Raw genomic sequence first — 21,795 nt, 5'->3', positions numbered from 1 at the left:
CATTTGAATAAATATTTGCGTAAAATTATAAAAAGATAAATTAAATTAACTATCTCCCAGAACACCAGGTAGCAGTTATTGATCAGCCCGCCTGTGTGCTTCTAGCAGATGCGGCAAATGAAGCTAATGTAGGTAATCTCGAAAACACAAAACTTTAAAATTCGATATCTCTGGAACAAAACATATTCATTTCTGTCAATAAGTTATTCTTATGTAAAATTGGCCGGGGAACACGATGGTGAGGTCAAATAAAAAAAATAAGTTGGGGTGTTTTGAGATACGGCCGTTTAAAGTTTTCAATTGCGCAATACAGGTAGAAAAAATAAATTAATCTAAATTTTGATCACGGAAATGGATTCTACGTCCAATTTCCTTCAAAATTGAGTCTAAGACCGACCCTCTAAGATTTGTGGTTCCTGAGCTATCGCCGTTTGAAACTAGGAGGTTTGGTCAAAAATCGCCAAAAAGTCGATTTTTTGGGGAGGTACAAAAATGGAGGGGGTGGTCCGATGTGGATGAAATTCGGGATTCTTACATGTTTTGATAGTATCAACAGCTCTGCCAAAATTGAGCAGGATCGGAGAGGGTAATTTTCAAATTTGCACTTTTTCGTGCACAGTTGAGATGGAATGACCCATATGTCGAAATCTGCCAAAATCTGGCAATCGTTATAATGGTCTGGCCATCGGACAACTTGGGAAACTGTTTTGAAATTCCTTTTACCCCATTTCAATTATTTTGCAAACATTTGTTTCAAAATATTTTATCATTAGATCACTGCAAATATTTTTCAAAGTTTATGTCACCACCCTCGCCCCGCCTTAAAAATTTGGTCCGAAAATCTAGGGGGCAAAAACATTTTTAAAAGCTACAATTTTGAAATGAAAAACATTTTTCTGCATTGGTAATCATTTCTCTTAAATTGATAATTTTTGACTGAATGTTGTGTTCGTAGACCTCAACATTATCAGTGAAGCAAACAAGCAAGCCAGTCAGTAACTCAAAATAAATTACGTTGTAGTAAAACCAGATTATTCTGAATCTTGGAATACTGAATGTGTAAAACAATTCGAACTGTTTCCAGGCAGACATTTAGCAATTTAAATCAAGAATCTGAATTTTAACTGTCAGTTGAGGAAAACACTGTTTCCTTGGACAAGCTTGGGCCGTTTTTGTGCATTTAGGTTGAGCATTCTGAAGTTCTGAACAATGATCAGGAAATGATATTCATATGTTTCTGCACAGCTATATTTTTGTTCCTGTAAGGAAACTATAAATCGCAGTGTTTTTTTTTCCAAATATTCTTTACTTCATACAGAGAGAGTCAAACACAAGTAGGCGAAAAATATCATAATTATAAATACATTACTAAAGATTTCCTGCAATTCTTGTTTTTCAATTTAAAAATAAATCATAATAATATTCTAATATTTCTTGTTTCAAACCTTTTACACCTCAGCTTCCATCCACCCCGGGATTCGAACTGACGGCCTCTGGATTGTTAGTCCAACTGCCTACCAGCGACTCCACCGAGGCAGGATCCAGGGAGACGACTCCTCCACCTGGATTGAGGTATCGACCGAACTCTGTAGGTTAGACCGGGGCCAACATTTACTTCCCCATCCGACGGAAGGCGTGGTCAGACAAATCTCGTCTCGAAAAATGCCACCGGGACCGTCTGGGATCAAACCCAGTCCAACTGGGTGAGAGGCAACCACGCTTACCTCTATACCACGGTTCCCGACTTTTTCCAATTTGGCTGGACATTTAATTGATCATTTTTCTTTTAATTTTCTGACAAAACAACGGCATGAGCTTGACAAAATATTTGACACATTTTCTTCAAAATGTGCATGTGCCTAGATTTTATTCTAAAAGTTGATGTTCCTGATCACGAAGTCATCAGTTTAGCTTTTTTGAGAAAAAACAGAAAGTAAAAATGCGTTTATAAATTTCAGGTAAATATTTACTTTGTAAATTTAGGAAAATTGAAGATAGCACAATAAAGTTTTTCGTCTGACAACACGAAAGATATTTCAAATATTACATAACTATGTAATTGTTTGCTCGGCACTATGTTTTGTTTAGCGGTGCTCGATGCACCAGTGTGACAAGGGAAAAAATAAAATTTTGGAATATCGTAAGAGACCACCTGGCTCGACTCTTTAGGCAAAAAAAAGTTACTGTGAAAATTTTGAGCGGAATCGGTCAAGGGTTAAGGGTCACTTTTTATCGTTAGAAATTGTATGATAAAATTCGAAAAATTGTAGAGGGAAAAGCTAAAATTTTAAATTTCTGCCAAAAGGTGGCGTTAAATGTGTCAGAACATTGTCAAGTATGAGATTCTTATGTAAAATTTTAGAAAAAAAAACAACTTTGTCGAAGACCTTTTTGTATGAATCCACAAACTTCAACGATAAAAAGTGACCCTTAACCCTTAACCGATTCCGCTCAAAATGTTCACAGTAACTCATTTTTGCCTAAAGAATCGAATCAGGTGGTATCCCTGACGTAAAAAAAAAATATGAAAATAGAAATAAAAAAACATAGTCTCAACATTTGAAAGCAAAAAGTGTTTTTAAAATGCGTTTTACACTAGTTCAGTTGTTTTGCAATCATTAGTTTTCAAAAATAGTAAGATTTAACGAATATTTATAATCATGGACGACGAAAGTTTTTTGCGGTACTGTACCTCAAAAAATTCCCCCAAACCCAAACGAAGGGGATGGCATTCCAAATTGATTTAAGCTGATTAGACTTTTCAAAATATTTGTACCAGCCTTATCATTCAAATGTTAGAACCATCGGATGTGATTTCAATTTGTTATCCTTGGATGGCCCACCTCCTACCCATACACATCTTTGTAGCATGAAAGGATTACGAGCAGATATCTTTCGATAATTAAATTGTCCATACTGGAGAGTGTCCTAAATCTAACTCTACTTCCGTATATTTGTATGTTCTGCTTTTCTAACTTCGGTTTTCTTTAGGAAAAAACTTTTCTCTCAGAAGTCTATGAAAATTTGTGCATCGGTTGGATATCGGTAGTCAATAAATAACATTCTTAAATTTATTTTTTTGTAGATATTGATGCGTCAGACTTTTCGAAATTTTTGGCATGAAAACAGGAACTCAAAACCTGATTTTCGAAACACATTTCTGGAAAGCTTGACTGATGTCTGTCTTCGCTTTAAAAAAAAGCACGAATCCTAAAAAATGTATTTGTTTGGGGCCGTAGGGTCGGAAATCAAATTTCTTTTATGAATTCATCGCTGTCAGTGGTTCAAACTAGTTTTAAGTGGTAATTGTTCGACGTACAGAAAACACATTCAAATTCAAAGATGTACATTTTCAGATCATATTTTTTCTGAATACTATATGTGGATTATAGACGTAAATTGAAGACTCTGTAACCTTTATTAATTTATTTTTTCAAGAATATAAATACAAATGTTTTTGTTGATTAATTTCAGCCATAATTATCCCTATTTTTAAATCACGCATTCTACTTGACTTATTAATCACGAAAAAAATAGCACAACTTTGCCTGAAAAGTCAAAACGGAAATCCATCAAAATTAATGTAAACATATTCTGCATGATAACAAAGCGAGTCAACAGAATTTTCGTACTTGGAGATAAAGAAGCCCACCTTTTTCAACTCCACGATCCCACACTTTGCCTTTCAAATAGTCAACAAACACGATTTGTATTCACCAGCCAGCTGATCAGAACGCGTCGTTTTGGCGGCAGCAATGTATTCTTCAAGCTTACACACAAAGTAATTTCCTTCTTCGCTTTCTTCGGCTTGGTTTCGATTTGATTGAATTTTAATCAGCCCGAACTTTGGCAATCATGACGTTCTTCACACACACTGCTATATTTTCTCTCTCCTCACTTCAGCTGGTCAGTTTAGACTACCGGTTGTCAATTTCACCGATTTCACAAAACTATGCGCCCGGAATTGGTTTTATCTTCACAACTTTATCTGATGTTGTTTCAGAGCCGCGACACCTCTTTTTTCTCTTTTGGGTTCTTCTGTTTATATAAATGAATTCACTGAACTGATACCGCACACAAGGTTTTTTGTTTCTTTTTTCCTTTTTTTATCACATCACAAACACGCGCGAATAACTGGCCACGAATCTCGGTCGGACGCGAATTCGCGAAAAAAGCATGAAAATCAACAACAAACACCTCACACAATGTTGCACGAGCTTCAGCCGAACTCGTCGGCGGTGAATACGCGAAACGTCGAAACTAGAAATAGAGCTGCCGTCGGCGGCAGGACACGACACGTGCCGCGCAGATCAACGCTAGAAAGTCAACGCGACTAGCCGCTTTGCTTGTTTTAGCGAGTTTGTGTGCGCACGTCACGAAGGATTAAGTTCAGATAGCAGGGAAAGAGGAACACACCGTATCGCCGCCGTTCAGCTCAAAGTCACAACCTCCAAACGGGCAGAAGCCGATGAGAAGAGTCCGAGTTCGGATGCCGTCGCGAGTCAACTAACTGCCAGTTTGTGATACAAAGCTGACCGGAGTGCAACAGCGAACTGCATCGATGACGAACCTCTACGAACACACCAGGACTACGGAAACCGACGACGACGACGCCGACGAACAGACAGACGAAATGTGCAAAAGCGCTCTCAACGCTACTCATACTAACTAGCGCGATGTAGCGCGCGCGAACTTAGTAACACCAACTCTTGTGGCGATCAGCCACTCTCTCCCTCTCGCAGTTCAGCGAAAAATCTCTCACGCTCTCATATGAACGCACGCACAAACACATTTGACTCACATGTAGCGCCGAGGCAAAATTCGCGCGCAACAGAGTGTTAGTTCTCTGCCGTGGTGTGCAAATTAATCAAAATGTATGCAACTAACCAACACTATGCTGCACGTGGCTTGCGAACGCGTGTAAATTGCGGTGCACTCTTGTGCATGTGCATCGTAGTAGCCGTCATCGTCAGCGGACTTCATCAAGGTGGTTCATTTGTTTGAGGTGTTCATTCAATAGTTGCACTGCTCAATGACATGAACATAAATCAGTCAGCTTAATGGTTCATTGTGTGTGTATGTCTTTTTTATACCGGGAAAGGGGATCGTCTCAGCACGACCCTAGTCAACGTGCTCTTCCTTCGCCAGGCGAAGCACCTGCAAGCGGAGCAATTGCGTTGATTGATTTTTTGATAATATTTTTAGTTTTAATCGAGTCATTAGAAACCATTTCGATTTTTTTGTCGTTAACATTGCAATGTAGGCGTCTCACCCAGGACTTGATTACACTGACCTACAAAAATTGACCAAAATGACTGCGCTGACGGGGCAGCATGAAGTTTAGGTCCCCAGAAACAAGTGCACTTTGAATTTTTCTAAAACATTTAGACAGAGCCGAATGGTTTTTCTCCAAAATTTATATGAAGAATTAGGGTGGACGTCGCTCTTGCATACAATCCAGAAATTGCATGCAATATGTGGGAGTAGTGAACAACACTCATTCTCCATACAAACTTTGGAGAAAAACTAACTTAATTCACCTATGTGGTTGGAGCCTTCCTCACTCATTACCAACAATGGGTGATATGATGGGGTTGGACACAAATTTCATCTATTTTTTAGATTCCGAATATAGTTTACATATTAGGGTGGGTACGGATTTTGAAAAGTTCTCAGATCAAGTTCTGGTGTGGTTCCCCTTGTAGGGCATACCCATAGAGACTCTCACGCCAAATTTCAGCTCATTTTGTTGAAAACTGGCTTGTCTCAAGCGGGTTTAAGTTTACATGGAAATTACTATGGGAAATTTTGAATTTTCGTTCATTCGCTCCTACAGGCCTGGGGAAAACATGTAGAATCTTCTAGGATGGCCAAAAATGAGCGGAATCGTCTGGAGAACAACTTTTCCTAAGAGACCAGATCGATTTGTTCAACCCCCAACGAGCTCAACGGCAATACATCCGGGGTTTTCTGAACCAACGGTTTTCCCCATAACAGCATCAAATTTTCCTTAGCATGCTATGAATGCTTGATGAACACCGCGACGCCACATGTCAAACAGCTACCACGTGGACTAGCATCGGCTATAAAAAATTACTTTTTATTAGTTTTTGAACCATAGAATTATCATTCATGGTGATCAGGATACTATTCAGCTGTATTCTGAACCTCCAAATAAGAAAAAAAAACTGTTATGGTGCAAATTTTACAATCACGTGGTAGCTGTTTGACACGTGGCGTCGCGGTTTTCATCAAGCATTCATAGCATGCTAAGGAAAATTTGATGCTTTTTCTGGGGAAAACCGTTGGTTCCGAAAACCCCGGATGTATTGCCGTTGAGCTCGATGGGGGTTGAACGAATCGACCTGGTCTCTTAGGGAAAGTTGTTCTCCGGACGATTCCGCTCATTTTTGGCCATCCTAGAAGTTTCTACATGTTTTCCCCAGGCCTGTAGGAGCGAATAAATGAAAATTCAAAATTTCCCATAGTAATTTCTATGTAAACTTGAACCCGCTTGAGACAAGCCAGTTTTCAACCAAATGAGCTGAAATTTGGCGTGAGTGTCTTTTTGGGTATGCCCTACAAGGGGAACCACACCAGAACTTGATCTGAGAACTTTTCAAAATCCGTACCCACCCTATTACATATACATTTAAGTGAGATCCGGCTTCCAAATAGCTCATAGATAACTCTTAAGTGGACATATCTCGAGACAAGGTTACCAGATCTTCATTGTTTTGGACTCGTTGGATAGGTTTTTTGATTACCTAACCAACGATGGGTTGGATGTTGCCATAATCGTTTTCTTAGCATAACTTTTGAAGTGCCTAACTAAATTTGCTGATTTTAAATAGAGACTTATGGGACCCTAAGACGGATCGAATGAGACAAAAACGGTCAAAATCCGTGTAGCCAATCCGGAGGTAATCAAGTGACAATTTGTTGTCCACATACCTACACATATCCACACAGACATTTGCTCAGAACATGATTCTGAGTCGATATGTGCACGTGAAGGTGGGTCTAGAAGGTCAAATTAGAAAGTTCATTTTTTTTAGTGAATTTATAGCCTTTCCTCAGTATGGCTACACAGAAAAAAAATCAAGGTAATATTACATCTGGGAAGGGGTACATCTTTTATGTCAGAAAAAAGGTGTAATTTTACCTCTGGAAATGTGTAATTTTACCACTTTTCTGGTGTAATGTCACTTTTTCAGTCTAAATTAAGGTAAAATTACATCATAAAAGAGGTAATATTCAACCTTCCAAGATTACAGCTTCCAAATTAACATTATTTTTTTCTGTGTAGGAAGGCAAAAAATCAACAACGAAAATCCTCCTACGTATTATTACGAAACCAGCCAAACCAACGCACGTTGCACGTGTTAATCGTTTGATTCATTGCCAAAACAAAAAACCTTCTCTCATCTTCCCCACTCAGGCCGGCCGGTCCCTCGAATGAGCATACATGCGCGTTTCGGTAGTGGTTAGACAAAATTGGCGGAGCATGCAGCCAAAACTGCGTGACCGTCCCCAACATACATATTAGCAAATACAATAACCGCTACACACACTTGTGTGTGTATTTAAAAGTTGTTTGATGAAATTGTGTTTGTGAAACGAAGACTGTACGCAACATATGGTTTTGTTGATTTAATTTGCATTCAGTGTTGCCTGACTTATTACAATCAACTTTTATATTAAAAATTTTACAAAAATATTTTCCTCACTAAATTTAAAGGTAGCTGTGAAACAAATGTATGTAATTTGTATAGTTTAACTTAATTTTGTCATTACATCTGGCAACACTTCCCGGTCCAAAAAGGAAGCAAGAAAACACGTTTTTGTGACATGTTCATTTTTGTGTACACGGTGCGGGAATCGGTTCGGAGGAAACATTCCAAGGGGGGATCTTACTCTGTGTGTGCGAACATGAAAAACTGGAAAAACTTGTCGAGGAAACCAGAGCAAAAGTTCATTCTGTCTGCTCACTTGGTTCATTCGAACAAGCACGCTTGTGTTGGAAATGCAATGAACCAACCTGTACTTGTAACATTGTTAACCTCATTCAAGTTCATTGTGTTGGTGAATACCACCGAATGTCGCGTGTTTGAATTTTGTTGTTGTTGGTATTATTGTTTTTCCCGATCAGTTTGCTTTGCATTTTTCGTAAACCCACGTAAATAGAAGCTCTGTGATGAGAAAGAGAGGGAGAGCGAGAAAAAAGAGCTCAAAAAGAGAAAGAAAGTAATGATACCGTGTCGCTATAGGTGAGGTAAAAGAGGATGAATTGGTAATGGAAGGTGGAAGAAAGGAACGTCAAGTATTGAAAAGAGGATTGTGGCTGAGAGAGCGAGCGAAGAGTGAGGGGGCAATGGAAATGCTGATGGGTGAGTGTGGGAAACGGGCGAGGGGTGGTGCATCGACGGCGGCATTGGCGATGGTGGGACTGTGTGGAGAGCAGCGCCGTTTTCTTTCCTCAATGCAAACTCTTGAGCCTGTGACGTGCACTGAATGACCTTTCCGAAGAAAAGCTGATAAATATGCGGTCGAATTAAAAAAAAAATATTAGCATAACAATATTTTGCTGAAAATTCAGTCTGTCAAAAAATATTGAATATCGCAAATATCAGTATAGTCCAGACTCGATTGAAGACCGCGCCACGTGGCCCATGAGAAAAACTGCGATTGGCCAAAAAGTTATTTCCGAAGGCTTATAGTCCATAAAATTACCTATCTTTTGACTTATGGGAGTATGGGTGTTGGAGGCTGTTGGAAAAAGATATTAAGGTTTTAAAAAAATCCATTTTTAACAGTAATTTGCAAAAGCTATGAGAAAAAATCAAACCAATCCTGGATGCCTATGGCACATTTTAAAGTGCTTCAAAAGACCTTTCGAATGCATCTAAGAGAGTTGGAATTGATGAAGTTTTGCGGAAATGCGAGCTGTTTTAAGATTATTAATGTTTTTTTGACCTCAAACTTCAAAGCCCGTTTTACCCCACTTCCCTTTGTCGTAGAGGGCCCATATTTGGCATGAGTTCATCTCATGTATAGACAAACAAACGCTGAAAGTTTCATCCAAATCGGAGCACCTCGATACGACCTCTAGAACAAACCGAGCAATATTTACAAATACTGCCTCTTAAGTACTTTAAAATAGGTCTATTCCCGTACTGCAGAATTCTGCAATTCTGCACAAAAACGGCAGCGTTCCCGTACTTTTCTGCAACAAAAGTAACTTTTCTCTCAGACAGAACTTCTGCAGTGAGAGAGGTAGAAGTTGCAGCAAAACCGTTCCCGTACTAGTTTTGTGAAATCAAGCATTTTATTTTGGGGTAGTTTTTTCATGTCTGGTTTTATTGAAAACGATTTTTTTATGTTTACGATTTCAGGCTTAGTTCATTCATGTAAATGATAAAGCGATTTTTTAGTGCTTTTTTTAACTGATAAAAACGGCTAGTACTTCAACAAAACAAAATGTACCATAAAACAAATTGTTTCAAAAACTTTTAAAAGACACATTTCTTTTGAGTTTAATAATTTCAAATAAATATTTGTTTAGTCACCTTTAGCGGTGCTACCAATTTGTATTCTTATATAAACAAAAAAATTGATGTAATTTTGTCAAAACTAAAATTCTGGAACTCTGAAATTCTTTAATTCTTAAATTCATGAATTCCTAAATTCTCAAATTATTAAATTCTAAAGTTCCTAAATTCTCATTCATTCGCAATATTGAATCATAAAAAACACACATTTTTTTCAGTCATATTTTAGGTTAGAAACTTAAATTTAGAGGATCTAGAGATAGGAAATTTGGACTGTATCTATTTTATTTATGTTTGAGTTTTAAAATTTTTGGTCTACAGAATTTTTTATTTTTACTTATTTTTGGATTATAATTTCTTTAATTTTCATTCTTATTATTTTTAACTATTGCTTTTGAATTTTTGTTGTTCTGAACTCATAAATATTCAAACTATTGTTTTTTTATTTCGATTTTTTTTCAACCTTTATTTTTTTATTTTGAATTTTCAAAATTAAGATTCTTTTGAAATTTTAAACATTTTGAAATAAACTTCTTTCAATTACTTTTTTTGTGAACCATTTTTTTAATATGTTGAAATAACTAAAAAACTTTAATACCCAATTTGAGTAAATCCACTCAACTGTGTACAATATTGCAGAAAAAGTACTGGAATGCGCTACCCAGGCAAAAGTTTTGCGATTTCTCTCCTTGCAGAACTTCTGCAAAAGAGAGAGATGAAGAGAGCGAACTGAAAAGTACGGGAACGTGCTGCAAAAAAGTGACTTATGCTGGCTGCAGAATTCTGCAGAAGCTGCTGCAATTCTGCAAGTACGGGATTATACCTAATGATTTAGTAGTATTAAATCCAAGATGGCGATCAAAATTGCAGTGATGAAATATTGAAACAATAATTTTTATATTTAAAAGGCAATCGATTGCATCCCAGACTTGATTATACGAAGGCCTTGGAAAACTTCGGATAGTCGAATCGATTTTTTGTTGTTGTCTTATTTTTGATAATTGAGCTTAAGTATGACCGTACGCTAAAGTGATACAATATTTTAAATTCACGATGGTGGCCAAAATAGCGGTGGTAAAATATGGAAAAAAATCAATTTAAAATGCAATCAAACAAGAGCGTCCAATTTCCCGGGGTAATTTCAAATTTTTCGGAAATGATTTTGATCCTGGTTTTGATTGATATTTTGCAGCAATATTGTTTAGAACACCAACTTTAATGGTTGAAATGAGTGTGAGGATAATTCAATGGCATGAATCCTAGTAAAAAAATCATACAACTTCAAGAAAATATATAAATTTACTAAGCCCCCCCCCCCCTCCCCTTCAAAGTTGGCCCGAAAAAGAACATCTTTTTTCAAAAAACTTAAAAAATTGAAGTACAATCAGCTGAAATCATTTTTTTATAATGTTATGGTATACAAATAATTTTGGGAACAGATTGGATTATAAACAGCTTTTGGAGGGCGCCATTGGCCCGGATGATCATGGATTCGATTCCCATCTGCTCCAACCTTCTATCGGATGAGGAAGTAAAACGTCGGTCAAGGCCTTGGATGTTGTTAGGCCGTAAAGTCATTCTATGTGTAGGAGTCGTTTCCAAGCTATAAGTACAAACAACACACCAAACCATGCCTGCTCTGGGGGAATCGCTGGCGGCGATTCAACTTGCAATCCAAAGGTCATCAGTTCGAACCCAGGAGTGGATTGTTCCTAGGAGTAAAAATAGGTTTGGGTGATCTCCCCATTCAATCCTTTGGACTCCTAGGTCCGAACAGAAACTTGCTTGAGGTTCCTTTTTTTACGTGCTTGAAAATAGGTTTGCTGGCAAAACAATTTATTGACAATCTTAGTTTGCTGAATTTTCATCAAAATTCCAACTTTTGATATACCTTACCTCAAATTATGATAGATTTTATTTAGATATATATTATTTTTAATATGAACCATTTGATGCACTATTACTTAAATTACATTTCTCGGATTAGTTTTCAAAAAGACTTAAGAGCCAATGGTAAACAAAGCCTTTACTGCCGTTATACGTCATTTTCAATGTTATTGTACAGTCTGATAAAAAATGTCAAAAGCTACCTCCTGTCGAAAGAATTTTTCAAAAAACTGCTCTGGGGCCCATTTTATTAAGCAAACAAACAATGATGTATACGCCAATTTTACTCATCATGATGTATGTACACAGCAAAAAATCCGATGGTAAAATCGCATGCAAAAGCATGCACATCACCTTTGTGAAAAAAGCATGTAATACTGTATGAGAAAACGTGTATACAAAAAGTATGTACCGAACAAAAAAAAAAACAGGTCTGCTCACCCCAAAAATAACATCAATCCGGCGAGAGTCATATTCAGATTGCCAAGTTCGCGCCCCAACCCACTCGGCTATCTCGCCGCTATAGCAGTAGTCGGATCAATGCCAATATAACCGTCCGTACGTCGTATACTGTGTTAACTGCATACGATGTATGGGGAACCTACAGCTACATCGGTGAAGATCCAAACAATCTCATAGCGGTGAAATAGCCGAGTGGGTTGGGGCGCGTTCATGCTAATCTGGATATGACCCTCGCCGGATTGATGTTATTTTTGGGGTGAGCAGACCTGATTTTTTTTCTTCGGTACAAGCTTTTTGTGTACACGTTTTCTCATACAATATTACATGCTTTTTCTCACAAAGGTGATGTGCATGCTTTTGCATGCAATTTTACACAGAATTTTTTTGCTGTGTATACATTGAGAATTGAAAGAAGTCAAATTCAATTCTGTTTGAATGTTGATTTAAGGTTTTGGGACCAAATCAAGACTGGGCAATATTTCATTACATTATTTCGATTTAATTCTTAAGGGGACGTCCATTAGGCGTCATCCATAAAGTACGTCACGTTCTGAGGGAAGAGGGGGGTTTTGAGCAAGCGTGACACTGCGTGTTAAAAGCATAGGGAAATCGTGACAAAGGGGGGTGGAGTAAATCTTGGCTGATTTTAATGTGACGTACTTAATGGATGACACCTTATCCACATCCACGTAGGATGTAATAAAAATAATTTTATTAAAAAAAAAGTTACATATTCCACCATTAGGTGGTTGGTGCCTTCCTCACACTTTGAGTGTAATGCTAGGTTATATCTGAGATCCGGCCTCCACGAAGGAAGTACTTAACTAAATTTTATCATTTTCAATAGCGCCTTATGGGACCCCAAGATGGATCAAATGAGACCAAAACGGTCCAAATCGGGTCAGCCAGTGCCGAGATAACTCACCACACCCACAGACATTTGCTCATTTGCTGATTCTGAGTCGATATGTATACATGATGGTGGGTCTAGGAGGTCAAATTAGGAATTTCGTTTTTCGAGTGATTTTATAGCCTTTCCTCAGTAAGGTGAGGAAGGCAAAAATCATTCCAAATTCAATGAAGGTTCTACATCTGAGAAATGGTAAGAATTGGATAACAATGGTGCCCTCCAAATGCAAAAATAAAGTAAAATAGATGCCTTTCTCCATACATTTTGACGATATTTTCCATACAAACTTTAAGCGATTAGAGGAAGGCGTTCCCGTGGTCAGCAAAGCAAAGCAATCCTCTTTAACGACCCCGGGTTTTTGTGGTCTCTGTTGCAAGTTTCTGCTCATTTCTAGGCGTCCGAAGGTTATGTGTGGTGAGTCACCCAAAACCTCTTCTACGCAATGGGACCGACATTTTACTTCCCCATCCGATAAAAGGCCAGGAGGATAAGGCGGGAATCGAACCCGTGCCCATAACAACTTAGGGATCGGCAGCCGAAGCCGCTAACCACCGTGCCACGAGGCCCTTTACACAAAATACACAAACTGTAATGTACAGTTTTATTAGAAATTACTCAAAATCAATATCCCTGGCAATATGTATTTGACTGATCCTAATTATATGACAGAAACCCAAGATAACTCACACTTTTGGATTGGAGACGGCTGACGGCAAGTTCTGAAATCAAATTACACCTCGTTCAGTTCTAGCAGCAGCTTTCTTTCAAAGTGTAAAAAATTAAACTTTACGCCCAATGAAAAAGGCCTTTCAGTTGCACCAAACTGCACGAGCAGCTCCACTCGCTTGTTCACTTATTCCACGGTTCGAACACCAGGATGGATGAAGTGTTGTAACCGGTACTGGCTGGCTGGCCCTTTGCTACGGCCGTTCTCGCTTTGCCTTTTTCGCGATGTGCATTTTCGGAAGCGGTTTGCCAACTACTTTGTAGCGCGCACCACTTGGCGTACTCCACACAGTATTGATCACACAAATCACGCGGCTTTGACGCGCGCTTGAAGCCGATGGGGTCTCAGGACCGATCTTCGAGTGTCACGAGCACTATTTTTTCCCTCTGTAACTTGACCAGGAAGTACACACGATGGCACGACGACACTCTTATTAGATTAGCTGGTTGACGCGCGGTGACGAAGACGACGACGACGACCAAGATCTACTAGAGAGTACTTAACCGCGAGCATCCGACTAGTTGTGTGTCGGTCTATTGCACTGATTTCCCCACATCCAAGGGCAGAAAGCTCGGAGAATGCAACAAGTTTTCTCCCCACGTCGGATGGGGCTTCGTGGAACGATTTCAAATGCTCTCGCACGCGTCTTATCAACACTGCAGTTCCACAAGGTCTGTCCCTGAGGCAACTGTATTCATCAAGAGTTCGATTCGATTGCACCAGCCGTCAATACGTGAAAACTCAGACAGGAACAGGCAAAACACACTTCAAACTTGTTGTAAAACTTGACACGAGAATTGGCACCCAAATGTCGATTTACACTGAACAATTTCTAGTAGCAGCAGCTCGGTCGAATACGGTCAATCGGCTGTGTTATATTTTAAGACAAATTGCATCGCAAAAATGAACAAACCAACTCGACGGAGACTGAACTGCAACTACAGCCGAAGTACTCAATCGCATACAATGTTGCACAGACTATCGGTAGTTCGTGAGAGAGTTTTTTTTTCATTTTGCTTTCAACTTGATGTATTTTTACCCTTACATTGTATGCACATTCGCGTAAAGAGAGTGCAGATGGCAGCGGGAGCAGACTGTGTGTACATTTGAGAGGGGAGCACGAACGGGGGTAGGTATGCAGTTTACTAATACCAGCTTGATCGAAGTGCATTCGTGTACGGACAAGCTCATCATGAATACAGTGTACACAATGAACGCAAATGAACTGTCCTATTGGGGAGAAGATGATGATGGCGAGAGTATTGGATAAACGCCCCGTTCGAGTGAATGTTCGAAAATTATTGAACTTGACTTGTCTTGTGAGAATGGGACGGCAGTCGGTTTCAAGTTCACCAGACTGGCGGTAGTCGAGTTGGTATACAGTTGGGAGATGTAGATGCAGTTGGTGGCGAGGTCAACAGCAATGTTTGAATTCTTCGAAGAATCGAGTGATATGAACCTTATCTTTAGACTCGGCAGGATATTTTACTTCGCGAGATTACAGAAACAAAGCATTTATAAAGTAGAAACATTAGTGAATACGATTATTTTAAATGATCCGTAAAACACCATGCGTCTCCACTAGCGTGGCTCACGGATATATGAAAAAGAGAAAGGTGTTCAATTTCGAATGCCTCAAAAGAATTTTTTCAAACTTCATCATCCCGGTACGAGAATCGAACTCACGATCTCTGGATTGGAAATCCAGCACGCCGTTAGTTGAAACCCATCCCCTACCGGTCAGTATTCCCAGTGAGCAGATTTAATCTTTGAAGGGATCTGACTTTGCCGAGCCAGACAGGAATCGAACCCATCACCTTCCGCTTACAAGGCGAAACCCGTAACCTCACGGCCACGGAAGCTCGGCGAATTCACAAGCACTATAGCCCCATAATCTAGCCTGAAATTTTGAGCGCATTTGGTTAAGGTTTAGTTCTTCCACCAATGCAATGACCTGAAGTTATGATGGAATTTCAATAAATTTAATTTATTTATTTTTCACTTTTTTACTCTTCTTCGAGAAAGTTTTCCTACACCCAGAACTGGGCATCAGCATACGAGAGGATAAAGAGCACGATTCGGTAGTAAAATAGTACTGTGTGCGAGCGGAGAGGATAAATCTCGAAATTACCGAGAGTACTTTACTCATGGGTTCATCTTCACAAAAGTACATCTATCAAAAAAAAAGTACCAGTACCGAGACTCTAAGCCAACACCTTTGGCATATTGAACCGTGCCTTTGCCGTATGGGCCACCATGGTTCGGTGACTAAGTGGCGGTCGTTTGTCGATATAAGCCACTCATAGGATGAACTGTTTCAATGAACGAATGAACACGCGAGAGGACTATACTCTCGCAATATAGCACTTTCCTCACGTTTCTTTTCGTAAGGACTATCTCCTCGTTCTTTAACTTTGGCTGTATGAAATTTTCTCAAAGTAGCGGTTTCTTATAGGTTTTGATCTGGGGAACAACTTTGTAGAAGAGCACGTTTTATTTTTTTCCATACTCCAAAAAATATTGTGTATCTGTAATCGTGTATCAAAAACCTATAAGAAACCTAAAAAAAGAAAATTTTATAGGGTTTTGAGAAACTTTCTTTAAGAAGCATGGTTCGGTAGTAAAATGGCACTGTGAACGGACAGAGAGGATAAATCCCGAAATAACCGAGAGTACTTTACTCGTGGGTTCATTTTCCAAAAAAAATACCCTACAAAAAAGTGTCGATACCGAGACTCAAACCCAAACCCATCGGCATATTGAACTTTTTGTAAAATGAGTGAGCCCACGAGTAAAGTAGGGAAACAGCATCTAATTCCAGCGTGCCTCTAATATTGGCTGGTCAGATCTTTGACATTCAATTTAACCTAATTACCCAAGTAACATTTTTTCCAGGAGTTCTACAAGAGCTCTTCAAGATAGCTACAGCATAGCAGTTTGGACCGCGGTAGGATAAAACTCTCTTTAAGTACTCTTCCAAACTCCTGAAGAAGTTTTGAAGAAAATTTTATCCTACCGCGGTCCAAACTGCTATGCTGTAGCTATCTTTAAGAGCTCTTGTAGAACTCCTGGAAAAAATGTTACTTGGGTAAAAGCGTTTACAACTGAAGTCGAGTGATAATTAGCTCAATAAGAAGTGAGCAAGCAAATTTCTTTCAAAAGTTATGAAATAATTGTTTAAATAGTGAAAATCGGCAAATTTGGAATCCCGCGATGAACTTGAAGTCCTGCACGATCGGGGTTCCAAATGAATGTGGTCTTAGCATGCCAAACATGCGAGATGTTCTCATACTCTCGGTATTTTCGGGATTTATCCTTCACCTTATTACTTTTTATTCTCTCGTATGCCGATGTCCAGTTCTGGGTGTACAGTAAAAAAATAAATTATCTAATCTCTCTTTCAATTGAAAAAAATGAATTTTGGCCTGAAACCCGAAACTCAAAGCCTGATTTTTGAGTGCTCTTTTTCTGAAATACTTGGGCGATGTCTGTATCCACTCTTAAAAATTTGTGTCTTCCATCATTGGAAAACCACTCGTAAAACCCACAATTTTTATATTTCAGATTTGTAGCCGTGGGGTCGGAGACGAACATTTTATTTTTCGATTCACAATTTTCGACCAGTAAATGTGGTCGAAGTCATTTTTATAGGTATCTCTTTGGACAATTTTACAGATAACACTATCAAATTAAAAGAATTCAGTTTCAAACAAAAAGCTATTCGAAAATATGCGCCATAAACTGCTTGGGCCCAAAATTTGAAGATTTTCCAAAATGTATTTTCAGAAATATAGCCGTATTAGGGTTTTTCGTCTTATTTTTACCCTATTTTTCTCATTAAATGTTTGGTTTTATACAAAATCATATAATGAACATCTAATTCAAAGTCCCGGCTCGTTCTCGCTTGAAAGATCGACAAGTCGTCAAGTCGAAGCATAAACGCCAGGACATTTACGCTTGTGCGTTTTACGCTGCGCGTGAAATTGTTCTTTCTGACTTCTCATAATAGATCGACAAAGTGCAATATCGATACATATTGTTTTAAGTTTATCATAGACTAACATTAAAGACTGAGTACCCTTTATTTTTTTCTTATAATGTCAATCCAATAAGTTTTTCTCAGTTAAATATAATTATCTTGCGATCCATAATGTACTTCTGAAATTTAAAAAAAAATGCATTCGAGGTTAAGTCTAAAAAGATTGGAAGCTTTAGCTTTATGTTTCTGAAAAAAATAATTGCTCCAATATATTTTTCGGAGTTTAATAATTCTGTAAGAAAGGCTCTATTTCACCTCTGGTGATATTAATTGGGTTTTATTGATATTTTCCAGACCTATGTTTTGTTTAATTTAAAGTGCAGATTATTATTGCACAGTGTTGTGCGACGTTTTTTAACGAACGTGTGAAAAAAGATAAAATAAGAAATTATGAACAATTTATATGCTACTAACTGACACTAAACAAATGTGATTGATAAGAAAACACACGCATCCAGCAACAATCACCCAACTGCATCTCAAAATCAAAACAACTAAGTAACTGTGAAGACGACGACTATTAAAAAAAGTCCGATTATACGAGTACAGCATGTCTTATCTGCGGCTTTCAAAATAAGAACACCAAAAATTCGGGACTTTACAAGCGACGATTTGAGTTTCCAACAAGGTCATGGTAATTATACTCTGCAACACAGACAAGCAGACGCTGTTGCTGTTGTCTTTGTTAATAAATATAATCTTTGTTCTATGTTTTGATTATTTTTAAATGAAACCACCTCTCTTAATTATGTATGTATTTGAAAAGTAAAGGAAAATTAGCTGTCGTATAAATAAAAAATATCTCAGCATAACCAGTTCTACAAACACATATACTACGAATAGAACGCCGTATCAGGTACAACTGATAACCGGCAACAAAGTTGCCATATTTGGTACCATGCCGTTGTCAGTTTACGCGCCTTTACTGGTGTTTGTGCTGCAGCTGGTCGTAAATACAGCTCGTTTAAAGTTCAAAATTATTGCAAAAGTATTTTTGTTGTTGCGTGGTACACACAGTGCGTGCGTGAAATCACACGTGTGGCTCCAAGATGTTGTAGTTTTCGTTCATGAGACTTCTAAGAGATAACTGAAGCATTTATTTAAGGGGTTACATACATGTAAACCATCCAAAATGTCAGAGGCTGGTATTAGCACACAGTTTAACTTTTTTTCAAATCTTTTTGCAGGACATTAAAATATACATTTTCATCTTTTTAACAAAATAAATATGAAGACAATTGGATGTACCATTGCCGAGATATAGCTATTTTAAGTTAGCAGTTTCAAAAAACTAGTGCCACGATTTCTCAACACTGCTTTGACCAAATCGGCTCAAAATTTCGGTGAAGACTTGTTATACTGATCCTGTGTGCATGACGAAGGCTGAATTTTAAAACCCAAATTTAAAAAAAAAGATAAAAATATTTTTATATTTTTCACATATAAAATCGACAGTTTTTGATTTTTGTATTTTTTAAAAACGCAAAATTTCAAAATCGGGCTGCGTCATGCACACGGTATATGTCTTGAGAGTTATTTAAATACTCTTCAATTGGCAAGTTTTTCTCAAGCAACATAAGTTCTAGGTTACATGTTTTATACATTATTAAAACAGAAATCAAAAAATATTTTCAGTTTTGAAGGCATTTTATAAGAACAATTTTGTAAATAAATTTGGATTTATTTACATAACCTCAAAGACGGTTTCCACGCGAAATCGACCATTCAAAATCCGGACCATCTCCGATCTTAATAAAACTTGCTGGATCGTTTGTCCTACTCAAATCAACAACTACTGTGCACTCAATGCCATTTGAATTTTAGGAATTCTTTTAGTTTTAAATTATTGGTAATTACATTTAAATTGAAAAAATCATATCTTTCGAAGTAGATGTTCAAAAAATCGATCGAAAGTGTGCTTTAACGAAAATCGTGCGCTCTTTTCAATGAAAATATTTCCAAAAGCCGAAACTTTCATTTTCGATCAAAAAACAGCCAAAAATCAAATTTACTTCGAAAATCAGGCTGAATACACCCTTTGATTCAAATTTTGCCATTACCATTCGAAAGAGCGGACAATTTCCCACTTTTCTTCCATAGACACCAAGTCGGAGCGAAAGCGTTTTCGAGTGGTTTGTAAATAAAAACCTTTTTTCGTTTTTTTTTTTTTAATTTTTTTCCAGAAAACTAAATTACATGTTTAATAACAAACTTAAAATAAAGTTCTGCTTCCGTGTTTTTGAGTTTTTCCTTGACGTACCAGTTTCAAATACATATAAAAGGAACGAAATAATTACTAAAGATAACCAAAAAATGTGCACTTAAGCAAACATTCCCTGAACCATTTTTATTATGGAAAAATGTTTATCTCAATCGTCAGTGTTGTTAATACCTGCAACATAGTTTTTTTCTTATTTTATTTTGCAAATTCATATGGAAACATCATTTATTCGTGTTTATCAAAACTATTGGCGTAGATTTGAAGCTAAATATATCAAGAATATATTTGCAGAATAAACATGCTATTTCATCAAATCTCTGAAAAGTTACAACATTTTTTGTATAGAAAAGCTGCAAATTGTAAAATTCTGTGATATTTATTCCCTTTTCGTCCTACTATTACTTAAATTATTCTCAGGATGACAAATCAAAAATCCTGTGTTGGATTTTAATTTAATTTTAATTGTAGGAAAAAATACGTTGACAAATTATTGAACATTACAAAATTCTGCTAAGTGACTTACAACAATTTTCCAGGCAAACGGCATGGCCAAACTCTAAGGTGCTCGGATCGGCTTCAAATCTTCGGAATTCTCGGGTTTTATACATAATTTTTGTTAGGTAATTAGGGTGGTTCCTGGCACGTCAGGGTGTGCTTTAAAATGACAATTATGGCGATTTTGCAAAAAAAAAAAACACATATTTACAAAAACAACTTGACATTGTTTAAACCAACTAAATTTATCCGGTTTGTACATGGAAAGTGACTAATTTGGCTTTCAAGGAAAAATACGCATGAGTTCAGTTTAAACGGCGTTTGACAATGATTATTAAAAAATACTCTAAATCGTCATCTTTGAACCGCCCTGACGCGACAGGAATCACCCTAAGACCCATAAAAAATAGGAAAAAAATTATTTTGCGGGTATTAACAACACTGACGAGTGAAATAAACATTTTTCCATAATAAAAGTGGTTCAGGAAATGTTACCTTAAGTGCACCTTTTTTGGTTATCTTTAGTAATTATTTCGTTCCTTTTATATGTATTTGAAACTGGTACGTCAAGGAAAAACTCAAAAACACAGAAGCAGAACTTTATTTTAAGTTTAAAAAAGGGATCTGTTACAAAATTTGCCATTAAACATGTAATTTAGTTTTTTGGAAAAAATAAAAAAAAACGAAAAAAGGTTTTTATTTACAAACCACTCGAAAACGCTTTCGCTCCGACTTGGTGTCTATGGAAGAAAAGTGGGAAATTGTCCGCTCTTTCGATTGGTAATGGCAAAATTTGAATCAAAGGGTGTATTCAGCCTGATTTTCGAAGAAAATTTGATTTTTGGCTGTTTTTTGATCGAAAATGAAATTTTCGGCTTTTGAAATATTTTCATTGAAAAGAGCGCACGATTTTCGTTAAAACACACTTTCGATCGATTTTTTGAACATCTGCTTCGAAAGATATGATTTTTTCAATTTAAATGTAATTACCAATAATTTAAAACTAAAAGAATTCCTAAAATTCAAATGCCATTGTGAATTACTAAACTGAGTGCACAGGAGTTGTTGATTTGAGTAGGACAAACAATCCAGCAAGTTTTATTAAGATCGGAAATGGTCCGGTTCAAAATCGTATTTTTATGGTCGATTTCGCTTGGAAACCGTCCAAATTTACATTTTATTAATAAATTAAATGTTGACATCCTACATCCCCGCCCGTGTGGATCAATCGGACCGCGCACTGGACTCACAATCCAGAGGTTGCTGGTTCGAATCCCGCGGTGGGCACCCTCAAAATTCTAAGTGTAAATATGGGTATCCGGCGCTGTCGCTCCGTGCCGTACTCAAACACTTAGGAGCCCAGGCCGTGAAGTCCACAGGTAAAATTTTTTCTAGTTCACGGATATTTCAAAAGGGTCTTTTTAAGCTACCTTCCCAAGAGGATTTAGATACATTGATTTGCAATTATATTCACCTTCCATCGTATTGGCGTGTATATGATTT

General features: G+C 37.5%; 1 protein-coding gene across 4 annotated transcripts in view; it reads right to left on the bottom strand.

The window, feature by feature from the left end:
• The window catches only part of LOC6035520 (doublesex- and mab-3-related transcription factor 1), a 253,077-nt gene extending 238,595 nt beyond the window's left edge, over positions 1 to 14,482 (bottom strand). For 2 of the 4 annotated variants that reach the window (XM_038249268.1, XM_038249269.1), the window contains exon 1: positions 3,653 to 4,643. The gene's annotated coding sequence lies outside the window, so the exon portion shown is untranslated. Of the gene's footprint in view, positions 1 to 3,652; positions 4,645 to 13,497 lie in introns of those variants that run through there. The other 2 variants (XM_038249267.1, XM_038249266.1) reach the window with 2 other exon arrangements.
• Positions 14,483 to 21,795: the final 7,313 nt, after the last annotated feature.

The sequence above is a fragment of the Culex quinquefasciatus genome, chromosome 1, assembly GCF_015732765.1.
Source record: "Culex quinquefasciatus strain JHB chromosome 1, VPISU_Cqui_1.0_pri_paternal, whole genome shotgun sequence".
Classification (NCBI taxonomy): domain Eukaryota; kingdom Metazoa; phylum Arthropoda; class Insecta; order Diptera; family Culicidae; genus Culex; species Culex quinquefasciatus.
The sequence above is the reverse complement of the archived record's forward strand: the minus strand, read 5'-3'. Positions and strand labels throughout refer to the sequence as shown.